The sequence below is a fragment of the Pelodiscus sinensis genome, chromosome 31, assembly GCF_049634645.1.
Source record: "Pelodiscus sinensis isolate JC-2024 chromosome 31, ASM4963464v1, whole genome shotgun sequence".
Taxonomy (NCBI): domain Eukaryota; kingdom Metazoa; phylum Chordata; order Testudines; family Trionychidae; genus Pelodiscus; species Pelodiscus sinensis.
In genome coordinates this window covers 10790870-10811873 of record NC_134741.1, presented here as the reverse complement: position 1 = coordinate 10811873, position 21004 = coordinate 10790870, and the positions used below count along the sequence as shown (strand labels likewise).

Here is a 21004-nt window from a genome sequence, read left to right as displayed (position 1 = left end):
CATCCTAGGGTCAGGATGGGTTCACAGGTCTTCCGGGCTCTTCGATCCCTGCAGTGCTGCCTCTGGGATGAAGTGCTGAGCTGAGAACAAAATGGCATCGACCACATGGCCTCTTTATACCTCCTTCCTGGCCTCTTCTTGTATGTAGCAGGTCACCTGGTCAGAGGCCAATCTCTGTGTTTCCTGCTGGCTGCTCTCAGGTGACAGCCCCCATTCTTTGGGTGTGTCCATAGCCCATTGAGAGCCATTGTTCCACAGGGCCTCAGTAATTAGCATGTCCACAGGCTCGGCCCTGCCCAATGCTTAACCACATGCAGGGAAATCTTCAGTGTCCATACAAGTACATGCTCATATTTGCACACACAAACATTATACAAACACAAGAACAGCATACATAGGATTATCAGATAATAAGTTTCTATTCAATACCTCACATGGCCCCCTCCTATACCATTTTTGGGGCCAACACTCCCACCTATGGGTGCATCAGTGATCTGGCTGCTCCCCTCAAGATCCAGCAACGTGACAACAGCAAAGCATTTTTTCTCTGCGCCTGTCTGTGTCGGTGCTTCCCTTTGGAGACGCCATCGCAGTTGGCAACATGGAGCCAGAGCTCGCCCTGGGCTTTCTGGTGCAGTTTTTGGACTTGCTGCTGCAAGCCTGCCAGCAATGGCTGGAGGCTGCCTGGCACCATCTGGTGCACGTCAGCCCCCTGCCTCTCCGCCTGGCCTCCCTGGAGGCCGTGAAGGAGCCGCAGCAGCACCCAGACGCCGGCGTGCCTGCCGCATCTGGCGTCTGGACACCAGCAGGGACTGGTGGGACCCCATCATCCTGGAGCGCTGGGGAGACAGATAGTGGACCCAGAACTTCAGGATGAAGAGGGACACCTTCCTGGAGCTCTGCGAGTGGCTCGCCCCTGCTCTGCGCAGAAGGGACACTCAGATGAGGCCTGCCATCCCCCTCCAGAAGCGTGTGGCCATCGTCCTCTGGAAGCTCTCCACGCTGGACAGCTACCGATCCGTCGGGAACCAGTTCGGCGTGGGGAGATCCACCGTCGGAGCAGTGCTCATACAGGTATGGTTCTCACCGGCCACTGGGCTGAGGGGGAGGGGGACTGCAAGGAGGGGATGGGCTGCCCCAGGGAAAATGGAGGGGAGGAGGCGAAAGTGCCCTGCACCGGAGGGGTCGGTCTGTCCCAGCCGTACTACATGCTGCCCGCGGGGGTTGCTTCTGGGAGTTGGGCGCGGGGCAGTGCCAGGGCACGAACAGTCCCAGCCACCTGGGCGCCCCAGTGATTCGCAGTTTGCTGTGTCCCTCTGCAGGTGGTCAAGGCCATCAACCGGGTGCTGCTCCGCAGGGTGGCCTTGCTGACCCGGACGCCGTCATCCGGGGCTTCGGCGCCCTCGGCTTCCCCAACTGCGGGGAGGGGCCATCGACAGGACACACATCCCCATCCGTGCCCCTGAACACCAGGCCTCCCAGTACATCAACCGAAAGGGGTACTTCTCCGTGCTTCTGCAGGCCGTGTGTGATCACCGGAGACAGTTCACAGACATTAATGTGGGCTGGTCCAGCAAGGGACACAATGCACGGGTGTACTGGAACTCCTCCGTGTGCCAGAGGCTGCAGGCCAGGACCTTCTTCCCCGACCGCCACGTCAGGGTCTACCCCCTACAGCCCTGGCTCATGAAGCCCTACACAGGGCACCTCAACCCCTCCTGCCAGGCCTTCAATGCCAGGCTCACCAGGGCCCGCATCGTGGTGGAGGGGGCCTTCGGACAATTGAAAGCACGATTTAGGTGCTTCCTCACCCGCCTTGACCTCGCCGAGCACAATATCCCTCCCGTGGTGGCAGCATGTTGTGTGCTGCACAATTTGTGTGAGAGGAAGGGGGAGGCTTTCCTGCCAGCTTGGATGGCTGAGGCTGACCTCATGACTGGCCACTATGCTCAGCCCTGCACCGCCGCCATCTGGGAAGCCCAGCGGGGGGCCGTCCGGATCCGGGAAGCACTGCGGGAGAGCTTCCAGGTGGAGGAGGAGGACTGAACTCTCCCTGCATGCCCCACTGGGGCCTTCTTCCACCCTTCCCTCCTTCCCCTCCCTAACCCCCCTTCCTAATGTCAAATAAAGACACCTGTTTTAACAATCAAAATCTCATTTTATTTTACATAACTGGGGTGGGGGGAGGGAGGAGTGAGTGTGGGAGAGGAGAGGGGAAACCTGGGAGGTAGGAGCTGGAAAGGGGGAGGAAGGGGAGGAAGGGAAGGGAAAGCTCAGGCATAGGAGTCCTGCTGGCTCTCCTGTCTCGCAGCACTGCAGGTGTGGGGGTGTCGGGGGGGATTGGGTGTGGAGGGTGGGGCAGGAGGGACAGGGGGTGCGGAGGAAGCGGGAGGGGGAGCAGGAGTGGGAGGAGGAGCGAGAACTGGGACGGCCGCAGGGGTCGGTGCAGGAGGAGGCAGGAACCTGTCCACCAGGGTCTGGAGGTGGCCTCTGAGGGCACGGCCCTGCTCCTCCAGTGCCTCCAAACTCCGCTGCCACAGCTGCAGGTCCTCCCGGACCCAGTGGTCCTGGGTGCGGAGCTGGTGATCCAGGAACCTCAGGCACTGCCGCTGGTACTCCTCCTGGTTCCTGGCATGCCTGCTGGCCCGGGTGCGGGTGACTGTTGCGGGGGAGGGGTGCGTGCTGCAGTCCCAGGTGCTGCGGCTGTGGTGAAACAAGAGCAGCGGTCAATTCTCCCTGGGGACAAGGTGGGTGAAACCCAGCCCCACTCTACAAGGCCAGGGCCCCTGCATGACACCCAGCTGCTGCTCCATGGTGGGCAAGGCCCAGGTGCATGGTCCCTGGGCTCCCTCTCTGACCACCCCCCCATACACATAAGGGGAGCATGATGGTACTCACATGTGGAGGCCTCCCCGGCCTCAGATGACACAGGCGATGTGCTCTGTGGGGTGCCTCGGGGGTCCTGGGTCCTAGGCAGGCTCCTTGCAGGCTCCTGGCTCTTGGCGTCCTCCTGCTTCTCCTCCTCCATGTCCGGGACAGATCCCTCTGCCCCAGGGTCGATCACCATCCGGGGGGCATGGACAGCGTAAGCCCCCAGGATGCGGTCCAGGGCCTGAAAGTGGGGGTAGGCCTCTGGGTTGGCCCCTGGCTGGCATGCCCTGGAGTAGGACTGCCACAGGTCCTTGATTTTACAGCGGACCTGCTCCCGGGTCCGCAGGTATCCTCTGGCGGCCAGGCTGTCAGCCATGCGGCTGTAGACAGCTGCGTTCCTGTGGCTAGTGCGGAGATCGTGGACATTGGAGGCCTCCCCCCAAACCTTGATGAGGTCCACGATCTCCGCACTTGACCAGGCGGGCGCCTGCCTCTTGCGGACCCGGGCAGGCTCCTGTGAGCCACCAGCCTGGTCCTGGGAAGAGGCAGAGGGCTGGGTGGCAACGGGTGACTGGCTCAGGAGTGCCAGGTGCAGGGTCTGCTGGCTGGGTGCTGGCAGGCTTGCAACTGGCACAAACACTGAAGCCAGACCGTGGCCCTTTAAGGGCTCCGGGGCCGGGAGTGGGGCAGAAGAGTTTCCCTGGTGTTAGCCAGAGTGGCCACCAGGGAAAGCTGGGAAGGGCTAGCCTCCCACTAGTTCGAATTAAGTGGCTACACAGCCCTTAATTCAAACTACTTAATTCAAACTAGGCGTTAGTCCTCGTGGAATGAGGTTTACCTAGTTCAAATTAAGCGCTCCGCTAGTTCGAATTAAGTTCAAACTAGCCGTTTGTATGTGTAGCGCATATCAAAGTTAATTTGAACTAACGTCTGTTAGTTCAAATTAACTTTGTAGTGTAAACATACCCTGGCTTCTCTGCCTGGCTCCTGGGCTCTGCCCCACGTGTGTCCCTGGCTGCCCCCCCCCCCCCCCCCACGGGCCATGGAGCTGCGGGGCAATGGCTCCAGCTCCTCTGGGTTCCTGTGGAGTTGGATTGACCCACCCCCAGATGTGGGAACCGCCATTCCCCCAATAGCAACCCCCCCCCCCGTGATTCTGTGCTGGCCTGTTGCTGCTGGGGGCTGGTATCACACCTGACCGCCCCCTTTGTTACTTCTCTTGTTTCCAGCCCCACAGCCCCTGGGCCGCGCTGGGACCTGGGACATTCCCACCCCAGTGCGGCCCCTCTCCCCTCTGGCCCAGGGACACAGGCTGGGAGGGGGGGGGGGTCTGTTAGTTTCCCCTCCTGCCTCTCTCCAGCTTTTCCTCCAGGGATGGGTGGGCCTCATGTGCTGCTGCCCCACTCTGCCCCACCCCACACACTGGTCACCAGCCCCTAGGGCAGGGGTGCAATGTTCTGACGGATATGGGATACGCCTGTCACAATGAGCGACCTCTGCCTTTGCCCATAACCCTCGGGGCCTCGGGACCTCATTCTACGAGGTGTACAGATAGTTTAGATTAGAAGCCTAATCCGAACTATCTAGTCCGTGCCGCGTGTAGCCGTGCGGCACGGGGTTCGCCCTAGCCGGCTTTTAAAAATGGCGGCGCCGGCTTTATGCTAATGAAGCCCGGGAAATTCAAATCCCGGGCTTCATTAGCAAGTTCGGTATGCATACATTACCCCCTAGTTCGAACTAGGGGGGTAGTGTAGACATACCCTTACTGTGATTTGAATGGGGTAAGAACCACAGGGGCAGTTGAGTGGAGCCTCAGACTTTCCACGTGCTCTGGCTGGGGGCGGGGACATGGGATGGGGCTGCTCATGGGCCCCCCTCCAGTGTTCCCTGTAAGCTGAGTGCTTGGGCAGCCACTCAGGAGCAATTCAGGTGCTGCCCAGCTGATCAGCAGAGTCCCCACAGCCAGCTGCCTGGGTTTTAGTGGTGCACATCTGCACCTGCCTTAGTGCATAGAACAACATTTATTCCGCACATATATGGAAATACATTTGAGGGAACCCTGCCCCTGCCCTAGCAGGACAGCCTGAGTGACAGATAGCCTGCTCCCTCCCCAAGCTCCACAACGCTCTGGTTTCTGCCCGTCCCAAAGGAGCATTTGCCCCAAGTCACGGGCACCTCCTGGCTGAAAGCAAACCCAGCGCCTGCAGCCAGTCCTATGGCACCATCACCAATGATTTACTGGCCCAGAGAAGGGAAGGAGAGTTACTCACAGGGCGAACGCAGCAGCCGGAAACAGGCACATGCACACGGCGCACTCCTGCCTGGCCCAAAGGAATAGAGGCGCCTCTGGTGAACCAGCTCGGTGCGTTCTGTAGCACCAGCCCACCAGCTGCAGATCTCTCAGTTTGTGCTCAACCCTCCTCTGACAGCCATACCCCTCCCTTCCTGCCCTACCCCCAGTGTCTAAGCCTGGGAGAGAGAAAGTTCTTTCTGCCCTGGCTCGTTCTTCCCTCCCCCAGAGCTCACACTGATAAGAGGGTTTGGGGCCGGCTCCTCTTCAAGGGCAGGCAGAGGAGGGGAGCAGCCAACAGAGTCTTATGCTTCAGGCTAGCTTGTCTGGTGTCTGGAGCTCCCTGTGCCAGGCAGGAGATGCCCCCTCCCCTGTCCCCTGGACACACCAGGGTCTCACACTTGGCTGTGCCCCTCTCCTGGCCTTGGGCTGCTCCCAGTGTCACAACAAACCCTCATCCAGCCTCTGAGAAACACCGAATCCTCGCCCAGCGCCACAGGCACAGCCAGTCCCAGGGGTCAGCACCGACAGCCACCCCCCAGTATTTCCCAGAGTATTTCCCAGCCCTGTCTCTGCCAGTCCAAGGCCTGTTTTAACCACATGGACACCCCAGGGAGCCAACTGGCTGCCGGCTGGCATGTGCCAGTGTCCAGGGAGGTTTGGGGCCTGGGCAGGAGCTGGCATCTGGACGGGGGGAGGAGGAGGCAGCATCACAATGTCCCTGCATATCAGGTCTACACCCACTGATACCCCATCAGCACAAAGTGTCTTTGCAGGCCCCACACCTGAGCCCCCTGCCCGCTGCTCCTATTTCAGTCACGTCCCCGCCCGCCTTCCCCTCGCTGTGTCTGCGCCAGAGTCGTGCCGGCGCCGGGCTCCCCAGAGGCTACAGAAGGGAAATAAAACCCCTGCGCAGCTGGGAGGAAAGGCCTGGGGGCCACATACACCAGCCCTGAGGGGCTGAGACCAATCGCCAGGCACCTCACTGACCAGCGCCTGCCCAGTCACAGGACGCGCCGGGACCCACCCAGCTTGAGCTGGGCCCATGAGCTCCCTGGGTAAGGAAACGGGAGAGACACCCCCTCAGAATGGGCCCCACACACACCAACGTGCGAGCAGGGAGCCACCGGAGCCAGCCAACGGGAGCCCCCCACAGAGCATGTGACCTAAGTCCTGGCTCTCATGGAGCTTGGTGACTAATTCCCTGCTGCAATAGACAGGTGCTGAACTCAGCCTAGGAACCCCTCTCCTGGGGCCAGAGGCCTGTAGCCAGACATGATCCCCATCGTGTTCCTCCTCCCCCCTCTCCCCTCCCCAGAGAGCAAGAGAAAGGCAGTCAGCCTTTGATGCCCTGAGAACACAGATGTGCTGCCTGTCCCTGACTCTACTATAAATAGAAACCAGACAGTAAATGGGCTAGCTGACGACCCGGGGCCTCCCGCCACCCTGATGGTTAGTACCAGTAATTGACACGCCCGCACTGTCCCAGGAGAGGAATCTTTGCCCATCACATACCAGAAGTGCCTATTGTCCACACTTTCCCAGGTGTGAATTATGCTTTGCACCCTTCGTGGGAAACTTGGCATTCAAAGCCATTTTTCCTAATTGGCCACTTGAGACCAGGAAGAAGCCTACATGACCCAAGGGGTATAAAGAGGGCTTTAGTAGCCCACCCCATTTGAGCTCCAATCACCTACACCTGCTGGCAGGTATTGATTGTCTCCCGAGGTCCGTGGGATGCCCAACCTCGCCCTACTTCTTCCCGAGGGATTGAGGGAAAGACGCTGGCCACGCCAAGTCTGGAATGCAGGGGTGAGAATTATACCTGCAATGTGTTTCTTTATGTGTACACTTTAATTGTTACTATGTTATAAGTTTAGTTCCTCTATTACAGTTTCTTAAGTCAAACTGCTTCATCTCTATTGTAAAACTGCCTTTGGTAAGGTCACTTAGCTATAAACTGTGGAACCCAATTAACTTGTCAATCAAACTGCCGGGAGTCTTTGTATCTATCTGTAAACTGCAATAAACACTTAACTTCTATTAGAACCCCTGTTCCCTTCTATGTAAATGCCGGTATCTTGTTAGTCTGTCAATCACACTTAAGAAAACTTCCTCCTTAATGGAAGCACTCCGAGTGGCCATTTTGTTTCATTGGAAACTAGCAGTCAGCAATTATCCAATCAGACCACAGGAAAATCATTAGCTTGTCAATCAAAGGTGCAACAGCCATTTTGCTTCATTTATAAATTGGGCAGCCATTTATAAAGCCCCGAGAAACCATTTTTCTGTCAATCAAATCCCCGCGGTTTGCTTTCGGACCGCTGCGTAAATTAAAGTGAAAATAAGTTGGTGCCCTCATTCACTTTATATATATATATATATTGAACCAAGTTTTCTCTATTTTCTTTCTTCTTTCTCCTGCAAATAAGCCAGTGCGTGTCAAGTTTCTGACTTTAACCCATGCTGCTGTACCTGAACCAAACAAAAACAAAAGAATTCCAGCCGGTCATAAGGGACAGATACAGGGAAAGCTTTAGCATTGGATCATGTCGCTTCCAGAGGACAGAGCCATTGGGGCATCTCTCAGCCTCCCTAGGCTACCCGCTGCGAAGGGATCGTGTATCCTAGCAATAAAAATCTGAGGTTTAATAAGCTCTCCCTGTAAACTTCTTGGGGCACCCATCAACCTTCTCCAGGTTGCCTGCTGTGAAGGGACCCCAGTCCCAGCAGTTGAAGTCTCGGGTGTATAACACACACACACACACACACACACACACACACACACACACACACACACACACCACTCACTGCCCTGACCACTGGCTACCCTCGCTGCACCCTGGGCCAAGGAATTAGGCTGGAGCCTCACACACCTGGAGTGGGCAGAGGAGGGAGTGGGGCCCACCTGAGAGCTTTCAGCCCCCGGATTAGCTCCTGGGGTGCAGGATCCTCATCTCCTTCTGTCTCTGCCGGGTGGGGAAACTGAGGCAGGGTCTCCGTAGCTGGGGGCAGAAGTTATGAGGGTGGTGGAGGAGTGTTGTGAGGGGATGGGGGCAGGGCAAGGGTGGGGGGAGGGATGAGGGAGGCAGGTGTCTGGTTTAGGACAGGAAGCCCCTGGCCCAACAGGCTCCTGGAAGCGTCAGGCAGCACCGCTGGCCGGGCTGTGGAATGTCTGGTTTGCGGTTCTTCAGGCTCCCTGCCAGGCCCTGCACAGCCTGTGGGCAGCCCCTGAGCTGGCATGTCTGGCTCTTTGCATTAGGACAATTGGGGGGTGGGGAATGTGCTACCCACTGCCTGCCCACAAGTACGGCCCCATCGACTGGGCCAGGGCTGGGCAGGAACTTCTCCTGTGCAGTGCGGCGAGCAGGGCTGGCCATTGGCGAGGCTCCCAGGGAGGCATCCCGGCCCCTCTCTTCTGCCCCCCGCCCATTCCCCCAGAGACTGGCTGGCAAGATTGCCCCAATGCCAGCCCCACTGCTCGGCGTGGTGCAGTCATGAGGCCAAGGGCAGGAGTGTCCTTGGATGTGGGGAGCAGATGGGAGTTGGGTGGGGGGCCTGGAGTGCGGAGGGAAGGATAGGGGGATGGGTCAGGCCATGTTTGGCTTGTGGGGGGGTACAGCCTCTCTCAGGCTTCTCTACCTGCCCCGCCCCTCAATTTCTGTTCCCAGCATGGCCCTTGGACCTAAAAGTTTTCCAAGCCCTGAACTAGCACCACTGGAGTGTTCAGAAGCGTGGCCCCTTCCCACCCCCGCTGAGTCACTCCTCCTCCCACCTCCTGCCCCACTCCCTCACTACTCATCCCACCTCCTGCCCCACCTTCCTCACTTCTTCTCCCTCCCTATTCTACCCCCTTCCTCACCCCCTCACTGCCTCCCTCCCTATCCAACCTCCTGTCCCATCTCACCCACTGTGTCTCTGCCTGTCCCCGCACTCTGAGATGCGGATTCACAGACCCCAAACTCCTGGGTGCTGGCAAAGGGGCAACAGACGCATGTGCCTTAACTCGTGCCCCAGCACACGACAAAAACGAGAAGGGGGCCAGGTGGCAGCTGGGGAGGGGCACCCCACACAGCCCTGAGCAGCCACCTGCTGAGCTCTGAGCAAGGCTAGTCCAGGGGTGGGCAAACTTCTGGCTTGTGAGCCACGTCGGGTACGGAAACTATGGAGAGCTGGGGGGGGGGGGCTGTTCCCCTCCCCAAAGAGCCAGGCTTATCATGGTCCCTCCCCCTGACTCCCTGGGGCCCCACCCTCTAGCCAATCCCCCCTGCACCCTCCGACTGCCCCCGAGATCCCCAAGTCCTACTGAGCCCCTGTACTCCAAGGTCCCTGACTGCCCCTTTGGGACCCCAGCCTGCTACCCATCCTGCTGTGCTCTTGGCCCTGTGACCACCACCCCTGGCCCCTGCTTCCTGTCCAGCCCCCTTCCCCTTCTCCTTGGCCCCCACCCATGGGAATCCTACTTCCTTTTCACACCCCCACGCCCTGCCCCTGATCATCCCAGAATCCCCACCCCCTCCCCCTGCGCACTGTGGGCCCTGGTCTCAAATTGGACACCTGGTCACTCTGGTCCCTGGTCAGTGCAAGGTGACCACCCTGTGTCCCCGTCACTCTGGGTTGGGAGAGGCCTCGCCGCTGTTCTCATTGCAGCCCAGCATGGGCTGCTGTTCCTGGACAGCCCCTGGCTGGAATGTGCCAGTCTCAGTCTTGGCTGAGCCCTGGCTACCGAGAGAAGAGGCCAACGCAAACAGCCCACAGGCAGCCAGGGAGTCAGCACATCGGGGGGTGGGGCAGGGAGCTGGGGGCAGAGCTGGGCTCTAACTCACTGGGGGTATGTCTACACTAGCCTCCTAGTTTGAACTAGGAGGGTAATGTAGGCATACCACACTTGCAAATGAAGCCCGGGATTTGAATTTGAATTTCCCGGGCTTCATTTGCATAACCCTGTGCCGCGCGCCTACATGCGGCACGAACTAGGTAGTTCGAACTAGGCTTCCTAGTTCGAACTACCGTTACTCCTCATTCCACGAGGAGCCTAGTTCGAACTTCCTAGTTCGTGCCGCATGTAGCCGCGCAGCACAGGGTTCGAACGAGCGGGGATTTAAAAATGGTGGAGCCCCGCTTATGCAAATGAAACCCGGGAAATTCAAATCCCGGGCTTCATTTGCAAGTGCGGTATGCCTACATTACCCCGCTAGTTCGAACTAGCGGGGTAGTGTAGACATACCCATAAGGACTAAAGCAACAGAAGCAAAATGCAGGATAATGTAGCACTTTAAAGACCAACAAGATGGTTTATTAGGTGATGAGTTTTCGTGGGCTAGACCCATTTCCTCAGATCAAATAGTGGAAGAAAATAGTCACAACCATATATACCAAAGGATACAATTAAAAAAAATGAACACATATGAAAAGGACAAATCACATTTCAGAACAGGAGGGGAATGTGGGGGGGGGGGGGTGGGAGGGAGGAAGGAAGGTAAGTGTCTGTGAATTGATGATATTAGAGGTGGGGAGAGTGGAATGTCTGTGAGCTAATGGTATTAGAGGTGATAATTGGGGAAGCTATCTTGGTAATGGGTAAGATAGTTTGAGTGTTTGTTCATTCCTTCCCGGAGAGTGTCCCCGCGGGTCCCTGCAGCCCCAGCCCCGCCCCTCGGACCAACCAGCACTGAGGCGGGAGGGGGTGGGGGCTGGTCACGTGTCAGTATCGGCACGCGCTGGGTGGGTGGAGGAGACCCCACATGTCGACTGGCGGGAGCCGAACAGCAGTGCGCGCCAGCCCAGCCCCCCGGCACGTGGCGCTGCCTCCCCAGCCCGGCTGTGACGAAACCCCGCCCCCCATTGTTACACGCGGGGCGGGGCCGAGATGGGGGCGGGGTTGGGGCAGCCGCCGGGCCGGACCCACGCGAGGGGGGGGGCGTTTGCAGGGGCCGCAGCCAGCGCGGCTTGGGGGGGGGTCACACATCAGGGGGCGGGGCCAGGACATCGGGGTGCAGGGGGCGGGGCTGGGCTCTGGGAGCTCTGGTGCGGGAGGGGCTGGGGGTGCAGAGTGTGGGGCAGGAGCTGGGGGCAGGCTCTGGGCTGGGGGAGATATGGGGCGAGCGGTGCGGTACTTTCCTGCCCCCCCCGGTGAAGGGGGAAGTTTGGGGGAGTTTACAAAGGGGGCTGGGTCCATTTCACACCCGTTTCCAAGGCTCCCTCCCTGCTCCGGGCTCGGCTGCTCAGCCTGCCCCCCCCCAACTCTTCACCCAGCCCCAGAATTATCCCCGCCCCGATTCCCCGCGCCCCACAGGCCCACAGCCCCGCCCCCTTCGCACCCGCCCTCCCCCAACTCTGCACCCAGTCCCACAATTATTCCCCGCCCCGATTCCCCGCGCCCCAAAGGCCCACAGCCCCGCCCCTTCACACCCTCCCCCCGCCGGTTCCCCTTCTCCCCAGGGGCTGCGAGGAGCGAGGGCGCCTGCAAGTCCCCGCCTGTGTCCCCGCTGCTCCGCCCGACGCCCCCTGGGTCCTAGCGCCCTGCGATCTCTGGGCTCTTTGCCCCACGCGTGTGCCTGGCTTCGCAGCTGCTCCCCCCTGCGGGCCATGGAGCTGCGGGGCGATGGCTCCTGCTCCTCTGGGTTCTTGTGGAGTCAATTAACCTGCCCTGGGCTGTAGGAACCCCCCCCCCCCAGTTCCTCTGCCCCCCAGGACTCCCTGCTGTGGGGGTTGCTACTGGGAGCTGGTATCACACCTGCCTCCTGCCCTTTGCTGATTCTGCTGGTCACTGCACCCTGCAGCCCCCTGGACAGTGCGCTGGGAGCTGGGACATTCCCACCCCAGTGGGGCCCCTCTCCCCACTCACTGGCCCAGGGGTACAGGTGGGGATGGGGAGGTGCATCTGTCAGTTTCCCCTCCTGCCTCTCTCCAGCCTTTGCTCCAGGGCTGGGAGCTGAGACATTACCAGCCCCACCTGCTGTTGCCCATCCCTGCCCCACCCCACATGTCGCTAGCCCCTAGGTCAGGGGGTGCAATGTTGCCATGGATACAGGACACTCCTGTCACAATGAGCAACCTCTGCCTTTGCCCATCCCCTGGGGGGGGGGGCCCAGAACAGGAGGCCAAGGGCCCCCCCCAGTGTTGAATGTGGACAGGTCTGGCCTGGCCTCTTCTTCCCAGACGCCCCTGCCCCTCCCCATTCCCCCTGCGCTCTGCCCCCGCCCCACCCTGGCCAGAAGCTGGAGCCCTGCCCAGAGAGGAGAAGCCCTGAGATGCCAATGCAGCTGGGGCCATCACAGGACCATCCACCTGGGGATGGGGGGGCTCAAAAGCTGCCCCTGGCTGATGGACCGGTCCTAGCAGCCCCTGCCCAGGGCACATGGAGGGTCCATGGATGCCCCCCACTGCCCAGCCAGCTCTTACTGTAATGTGAATGGGGTAAGGACCACAGGGGCAGTTGTAGGGAGCCTCAGACTCCACCTGCCCTGGGCGGGGGTGTGGACATGGGCTGGGGTTGCTCATGGGCCCCCCACCAATGTTCCCTGTAAGCTGAGCACTTTAGCAGCCACTCAGGAGAGATTCAGGTGCTGCCCAGGTGATTAGCAGAGCCTCCCCCCATCCCCCCACCCCAGGCAGCAGCCTGTGTTTCTATGGGTGGTGCACATCTGCACCTGCCTTGGTGCACACAACAACATTTATTCTACACATAGGGAGAAATAAATTCAAGGGAACCCTCCTCCCCCCACCCCAGCAGGACACCCTGAGTGAGAGACAGCCTGCTCCCTCCCCAATTCCCCCAACACTCTGGTTTCTGCCCATCCCAAAGGAGCATTTGCCCCAAGTCACTGGCACCTCCCGGCCGAAAGCAAACCCAGTGCCTGCAGCCAATCCTATGGCACCGTCACCAATGATTTACTGGCCCAGAGAAGGGAAGGAAAGTTACTCACAGGAGAACACAGCAGCCGGACACGCACACACACACGGTGCGCTCCTACCTGGCCCAAGGGAATAGAGGTGCCTCTGGTGAGCCAGCTTGGTGTGGGGCCACTGCAGATCCCTCAGTTTGTACCTAACCCTCCGCTCAGCACCATCCCCCTCCCTCCCTGGCCCACACCCAGCATCTAAGCCCAGTAGAGAGAAAGTTCTTCCTGCCCTGGCTTGTCCTTCCCTCCCCCAGAGCTCACACTGATAAGAGGAATGTTCGGGGCACGACTCCTCTTCTAGGGCACAAGGAGGAGGGAGGGAAGCAACCAACAGAGTATTTTGCTCACAATTCTCCTGCCTAGCTTCTCTGGGGTCTGGAGCTTCTTGTGCCAGGCAGGAGATGCCCCCTCCCTATCCCCACAGACACACCAGGGTCTCACACTTGGCTCTTCCCATCTCCTGGTCTTGGGCTGGTCCTGGTGTCATAACAAACCCTCGTCCAGCCCCTAAGAATCACCGAACTCTCACCCAGTGCCACAGGCACAGCCAGTCCCAGGGGGTCAGCACCAGCCGCCACCCCACAATATTTCCCACAGCCCAGCCCCAGCCCCATTTCTGCCAGAGCAATGCTTGTTTTAACTGCACGGACAGCCCAGGGAGCCAGCTGGCTGCTGGCCCCACATATGCCAGTGACCAGCCTCTCTGCCCTCTCCCGAGTTAATGTCCCACATGTTGGGTTAATGCAACTGTAGGATAGTTGGGTTTGGTGGGGGCCAAACTAATCCCTGTTGGTAGGAGGATGGTGGGAAAAGCCCTTGGAGAGGGGTGACATGACACCGTTTACTTCTGGTCATGTGTCCATCTTGCTCCAGCGCCGGGCTCCCCAGCAGCTGCAGAAGGGAAATAAACCCCCGTGCACAGCCAGGAGGAAAGGCCAGGGGGCCACATTTTCTGCAAGAGCACGCATAGCATTGTGGACGCTCTCCTGCGCAGGAAAGCTCTGATGGCCATTTTAGCTGTAGGGCTTTCTTGAGCAAGAAACCACTGTGGCCCGTCCACACTGCCTCCTTGTGGACGAGTTCTTGAGCAAGAGGGCTTATTCTTCATGGGGAGAGGAATAACTCTTGCGCAAGAAGCCCTGTTGTCTGATGCTGTACTTTTAGACATACCCTAAAAGATACCAGGACACAGTGAAGAAATGCCTAAGCATCAAGAAAAGAGAAGAAAAATGAAGTACTTTATAAATAAAAGATGGTTCACTTCAATGTCCCATATATGGACAATTAAGTTGGCAATCAGCTCGAAATCATTGTTAGTTCATTTAAACTTAGCTATTATGTAAAACCAATTGTTGTTTGCTGTACCACTATTGTTGCTGTATCACTGTATTATTATTGTATTTTTTTTTTTGCTGTACATAATTTACAATGTGCATAGCACTACTAAATTGTTTAGCCATAATAGGTGAAAAATCAACAACTAGAAGCAAACATAAAAAAGGGTTTAAAAAAATAGAGAAAGAATCACAAAAGAAAATTAAGTGTATAAAACTACAACTTGAGTTAAAAAATAAAACCCTGTTATTACCCGTCATGATTTGGATCAGTGACATTGGACCCAAACTGAGGCACATATTATTCCAAACAATTTTGTTCGGTGTCTGGGACCAATACCGAATCCTGACACAGCAATAATTAATAAACAGGTTACTGTCCATTCAGTAAGTTGTCTGGAAGACATAATCCATAAGAAACAATTGACTGGTGTCACAGAGCACTGCAACCACTGGAACAGAGATGCTAGCCATTCCTGGTTCCTGCATAGAAAAGTCTATTGCAGAGGGTGACCACCAGCAGTAAGGCTGATGTATAACATGAATGGACAGCACTGGGTAGTAATGGAGTACAAAACATTTATTATAAAAGGCCTCATTTATAATGTCACTACTCCAAATTTCTGTTTTGCTTCTTATATATATAATCTTGTGAGACACACTCTAACAATGCTTATACCAACATTTAAAATCACTAAAAAACACTCAGTCTATTATTAAGAATAGTAAAAACGGTAACTATACATGCCCTAATTGGTGTGTGTGGCTATCAGCAATACCACACGAGCCAAATCACAATACCAAGTTACAAATGGTTATAAGGTTATGCTTTTTATACATATACACACTGTGTAAATATGCCTAAATATTCTACAAAAAATACACCATTTCCATATTAATTATTTGAGACCTGTTAAAACTCAGTAAAAAAACCAAAACAAAACAAAACAAAAACCCTGCATTCTTCAGTATGGTCCCGGGTCTAACATTCCCAAGCCCACCATAAGGGACCTAACAGAATTGGAAAATAAAATCTGTCCATCAGTCGTACGAGGGAATGTGCAGACTAAGGGACAGATGGGGCATGAGTGTGTGAATGGTCCAACAAAGGTGTCCACATGACAGTGTTTAGCCCACTGGGTCACCTTCAGTTCATACATTATGCTTTTCCGGGACGATGGGTAAACATCCTCCCCATAAAAGGACAAAAAGTGGGGGAACGTAGTAAGTTGAGGGTCAGTAACATGGAGTCAGCAGGCCTAAAACAGCAACAGGCCTGCAATTTAGTGAGCAAGACTTTGGTTCAGTAACAGGAGCCAAGAAAGAAGCCCTATTGATAACTGTGCAATTGTGTAAGTTAGGTCGAGCATGGAAGGACACAGGGAGGCACTGGGTACAGACTGTAAGCCAGAGGGGAGTAATGGAACATCTTAATAAGAAATGTCTTGGTACAAAAACTCCCTAAAAACTAATGCACATACCGACCTAGGTTCAGGACCGGGTCGAGATTGACAGCATGAAGGATAGTAAGTAAGCCCCCCTTCCATAAGATGAGGGGTGGTAATGTAGCAGAAAGCTAAACCCATCTCCATTGAGTAAAAATAGAACTGCACGCTCCACGTTTAAGTCTGCAACTTCTGAGAATTGTTGTACTTGTTAAGTCTGCAACTTCCGAGAATTGCTATACTTGTTCTATAAGCGCTATTGTATGCTGTACCAAGCCTTATTTGGTAATGAACCAAGCTTGAGAAGGAAGTTAAGAGCAAAGTTAAAACAGCCAATTATGTTTTAGCACACCATACGCGACAGTTTTAAGAGTCTATATAAGAAGTTAACTAGCCAACGCCCGGGGTCGGCTTTGCTTTGAGCAATAGCTCCTTGGCTGACCATTGTTTGTAAACAATAAAATTGAGTTGGACCCAGCCTGAAAGTGTGACTCTCTTCTGTGGGCAAATTAGACTAGCCTCCAGGGGACGAACCTTGCAATTTATGCAACAGTAACTAGGCAACAGAGGGTGGTAACCTGGTACGTAAAGAAATGATGAAAGTTTTTTGTACCTGTCTATAAAAGGACACCGCAGAGGGTGCTCTCCGGCCGACCTTGGGGGGGGGGGGGGGCGCACTAGGCGCCTGAACTGCAGGTGTCATTGCCTAAACTTACAGAATGCACAGTAGCTTAACTTTGACTAACTGCTGTTAATACCTGTTATATGGCAATAGGCCTGCCTGGTGTTGGTACCTTGTCAACGTGGGACATAGTGCCCAGTGGTGTAACATTGTACTGATCTCTGTTACCAACTGGTAGAGCTTCGCATTTGACAATAAACCTGCTCAATTGATTTCAATCCTTGCCTGCATCTGTGGTTTCCGGGGCCTCTCAGATATCTCTTGTGTTGACCCAAGTGCACGGGGTCTAACACTCTAGATAAAGGGAGTACCGATTGTTACGCACGCAGCCAAAAGTTTATTATCACCGATGGAGTAAAGGTCCTGTCAGGAGCGCACCAGGACAACCCTGACCAGACGACGCTGACACTGACAGTCCAGACCACTGAAGGTACCGAGGTACGAAAACACCGAGGTACGGCACTCGAGGGTCAGAAACATGGAGTCAGCAGGCCTAAGGCCTGCACCCGTCACTCTGGGTTGGGCGAGGCCTGGCCGCTGTTCTCATTGCAGACCTGGGCAGCCCCTGGCTGGAATGTGCCAGTCTCAGTCCTGGCTGAACCCTGGCTACCGAGAGAAGAGGCCAATGCCAATAGCCCCTGGCAGCGAGGGAGTCAGCACATCGGTGGGTGGGGCAGGGAGCTGGGGGCAGAGCTGGGCTCTAACTCACTGTGTGACCTTGGTCTGTTCAGTGAACCTCTCCCTGCCTCCATGTCCCTGTCTGTACAGCAGGGACAGCAACACTCACAGCCCCACAGGAGGGGGCTGATTTGATGCTTCACCCACATGGCCCAGGAACGAGCCCCCAAACTGCCCCTGTGTGTTGGGAGCCAGGTTTGCTGTGTGAATTCTGTGGGGCAGATGACGTCAGGCCTGGGCACTGGGATTATTTACCAGCTTCCCTGGCCCTGGGGCCCTGTTGCATTCACAGCTGTGCTGGCCAAGTGGTTAAGGTGTGTGACTAAAAATCCAGCAGGGTTTCTCTGTGCAGGTGACAGAAGGTCAGTGAGAGGCCAGGGAGTCTGGGCCTGCCCCAAAGGTCCATCCCTGCAAGGGGAAAATGATGGGGATATGACATGCGCCCCCCCCCTCCCCAGTGTTGGGAGTGAATGTCTAGAGAAGTAGTGGGGGTGGGGGGGTATCTTGTTCCCTGCTCTTGCTCTGCCTCTTCTCCCCAAGACCTTGGCCAAAGAATTAGTAACAGAATATTAGTCCAAATTTAAATCCAGCAGTAGAAGGCCATAAAGGGGTGTTTCTTGACACCCAAAGCTGCGTCTAGACTGGCAAGCTTTTCCGCAAAAACAGCCGCTTTTCCGGAAAAACTTGCCAGCTGTCTACACTGGCCTCTTGAATTTGCGCAAGAACACTGACGTCAGCAAGAACACTGACGATCTCATGTAAGATTGTCAGTGTTCTTGCACAAATACTATGCTGCTCCCGTTCAGGAAAAAGCCCTCTTGTGCAAATGTATTTGCGCAAGAGGGCCAGTGTAGACAGCTAAGAAGTGTTTTGAGCAAAAAAGCCCCGATGGCTAAAATGGCGATCAGGGCTTTCTTGTGCAAAACCGCGTCTAGATTGGCATGTCCGTGCCAATCTAGACGCTCTTTTCTGCAAATGCTTTTAACGGAAGACCTTTTCCGTTAAAAGCATTTGTGGAAAATCATGCCAGTCTAAACATAGCCGAAGTGTGTTTCTGTGGTGTAGTGGTTATCATATTTGTTTAATATGCAAAAGGTCCTTGGTTCAAAGCCAGGTATAAACACAGGGCTTGTGTCTAGATTGGCAAGATTTCTGCAAAATCATCTGCTTTTGTGGAAAAACTTGCCAGCTGTCTACACTGGCCGTTTAAATTTCCGCAAAAGCACTGACGATCTCGTGTAAGATTGTCAGTGCTTTTGCAGAAATACTATGCTGCTCCCGTTCAGGCAAAAGTCTTTTTCCGAAAGACTTTTGCGCAAAAGGGCCAGTGTAGACAGCAGAGATTTCTTTTCCGCAAAAAAGCTCCGATCACGAAAATGGCGATCGGGGCTTTTTTGAGGAAAAGCGCATCTAGATTGGCCACAGACACTTTTCCGCAAAAAGTGCTTTTGCAGAAAAGTGTCTGTGCCAATCTAGACACACTTTTCTGAAAATGCTTTTAATGGAAAACTTTTCCGTTAAAAGCATTTCCAGAAAATCATGCCAGTCTAGACATAGCCAGGGTCTTCCTTTGTGGTGGCTCCCCTTGGTGCCCAGGTAAGGGCAGCTCCTGCTGCCCAGCCTGCACTTGGGATAAACCCAACTCCTGTGTGATAGAGGGGGGTGACATGAGTTGAGAATGCCCCTGGGTGCCAGTCTGGGGAAATGAGATGAGTCAGGCCAGGCACCTGTGGTAAGCTTGTGGTTTGGCCTCTCCTGCCCTGGGAGGCTGGCAGATGGGGCTGGCTCCTCGCAAGGAACTTGCCCAAAGAAGAGCGGGGGCAGAGGAGGAAAGCCAAGTTGAGGGGGGGCAGAAACTCAGGGGGGTGACCAGAGCCCCCCCTTTGTTCTGCCAGAACCCCGTGGGATGGGGCTGGCTGCAGGGAGGCAGAGTCCTGTGCCTGTCTCAGGACATCCCAGCAGGCAGAGAGGGGGTGGGGTAGGATGGGGGGGGTGCACTGTGGGTCATAAGGGGATGAGCATGGTGCTAGTTCAGGGCTTGACAAACTTTTTGGACCAAGGGTCATGCTGGAAGCAGAAATGGGGTGCAGAGCAGGTCAGGGAGCCTGGGGATACCTGTGACTAAAGCCAGACATGGCCTGGAACATCCCGTATCCCTCCGTCCTGCCCTCTGCACTCCAGGCCCCCTCCAACTCTCATCTGATCCCCACACCCAAGGACACTCCTTCCCTTGGCCCCATGACTGCACCATGCCAAGCAGTGGGGCTAGCAGTGGGGCAGCCATGCCAGCCAGGCTCTGGGGGAACTGGGTGCAAGGGGAGGGGCTGGAGGTGCCTCCCCAGGGTGCCTGGAGAGGGGCCAGCCCTGCTCACCACACTGCCCAGGAGCAGTTACTGCCTGGCCCTGGCCCAGCCAATGGGGAGCACATGCCCCCCGCTCCAGCTACCCCAATGCTAAGAGCTGGCCATGCTGGCTCAGGGGCTGCCCCATGGGCTGTGCAGGGGCTGGCAGGGAGCCTGCGGAGCCACAAACCAGACATTCAACACCGCGGCCAGCGGTGCTGCCTGGCGCCTCCAGGAGCCTGTTGGACCAGGGGTTTCCAGTCCCAAACCAAACACCTGCCTCCCTCATCCCTCCCCCTCTCGCCCTGCCCCCATCCCCTCACAGCTCCCCTCCCCTGCCCTCATAACATCTGCCCCTCCCCAAGCCCCATAACACTCTGGTTTCTGCCCATCCCAAAGGAGCATTTGCCCCAAGTCACTGGCACCTCCCGGCCGAAAGCAAACCCAGTGCCTGCAGCCAGTCCTATGGCACCGTCACCAATGATTTACTGGCCCAGAGAAGGGAAGGAAAGTTACTCACAGGAGAACACAGCAGCCGGACACACACACGGTGCGCTCCTGCCTGGTCCTTGGGAATAGAGGCGCCTCTGGTGAGCTAGCTCGGTGTGGGGCCACTGCAGATCCCTCAGTTTGTACCTAACCCTCCGCTCAGCACCATCCCCCTCCCTCCCTGGCCCACACCCAGCATCTAAGCCCAGTAGAGAGAAAGTTCTTCCTGCCCTGGCTTGTCCTTCCCTCCCCCAGAGCTCACACTGATAAGAGGAATGTTCGGGGCACGACTCCTCTTCTAGGGCACAAGGAGGAGGGAGGGAAGCAACCAACAGAGTATTTTGCTCACAATTCTCCTGCCTAGCTTCTCTGGGGTCTGGAGCTTCTTGTGCCAGGCAGGAGATGCCCCCTCCCTATCCCCACAGACACACCAGGGTCTCACACTTGCCTCTTCCCATCTCCTGGTCTTGGGCTGGTCCTGGTGTCATAACAAACCCTCATCCAGCCCCTAAGAATCACCGAACTCTCACCCAGTGCCACAGGCACAGCCAGTCCCAGGGGGTCAGCACCAGCCGCCACCCCACAATATTTCCCACAGCCCAGCCCCAGCCCCATTTCTGCCAGAGCAATGCTTGTTTTAACTGCACGGACAGCCCAGGGAGCCAGCTGGCTGCTGGCCCCACATGTGCCAGTGACCAGCCTCTCTGCCCTCTCCCGAGTTAATGTCCCACATGTTGGGTTAATGCAACTGTAGGATAGTTGGGTTTGGTGGGGGCCAAACTAATCCCTGTTGGTAGGAGGATGGTGGGAAAAGCCCTTGGAGAGGGGTGACATGACACCGTTTACTTCTGGTCATGTGTCCATCTTGCTCCAGCGCCGGGCTCCCCAGCAGCTGCAGAAGGGAAATAAACCCCCGTGCACAGCCAGGAGGAAAGGCCAGGGGGCCACATTTTCTGCAAGAGCACGCAT

The 21004-nt window shown here is 56.3% G+C and overlaps 1 protein-coding gene across 1 annotated transcript in view; it reads right to left on the bottom strand.

Moving 5' to 3' along the window:
* Positions 1–20533, bottom strand: part of LOC142821510 (zinc finger protein 688-like) — a 43821-nt gene extending 23288 nt beyond the window's left edge. Inside the window, exon 1 of the mRNA XM_075912657.1 lies at positions 20067–20533. The gene's annotated coding sequence lies outside the window, so the exon portion shown is untranslated. The remainder of the gene's footprint in view (positions 1–20066) is intronic.
* Between the last annotated feature and the right edge of the window lie 471 nt (positions 20534–21004).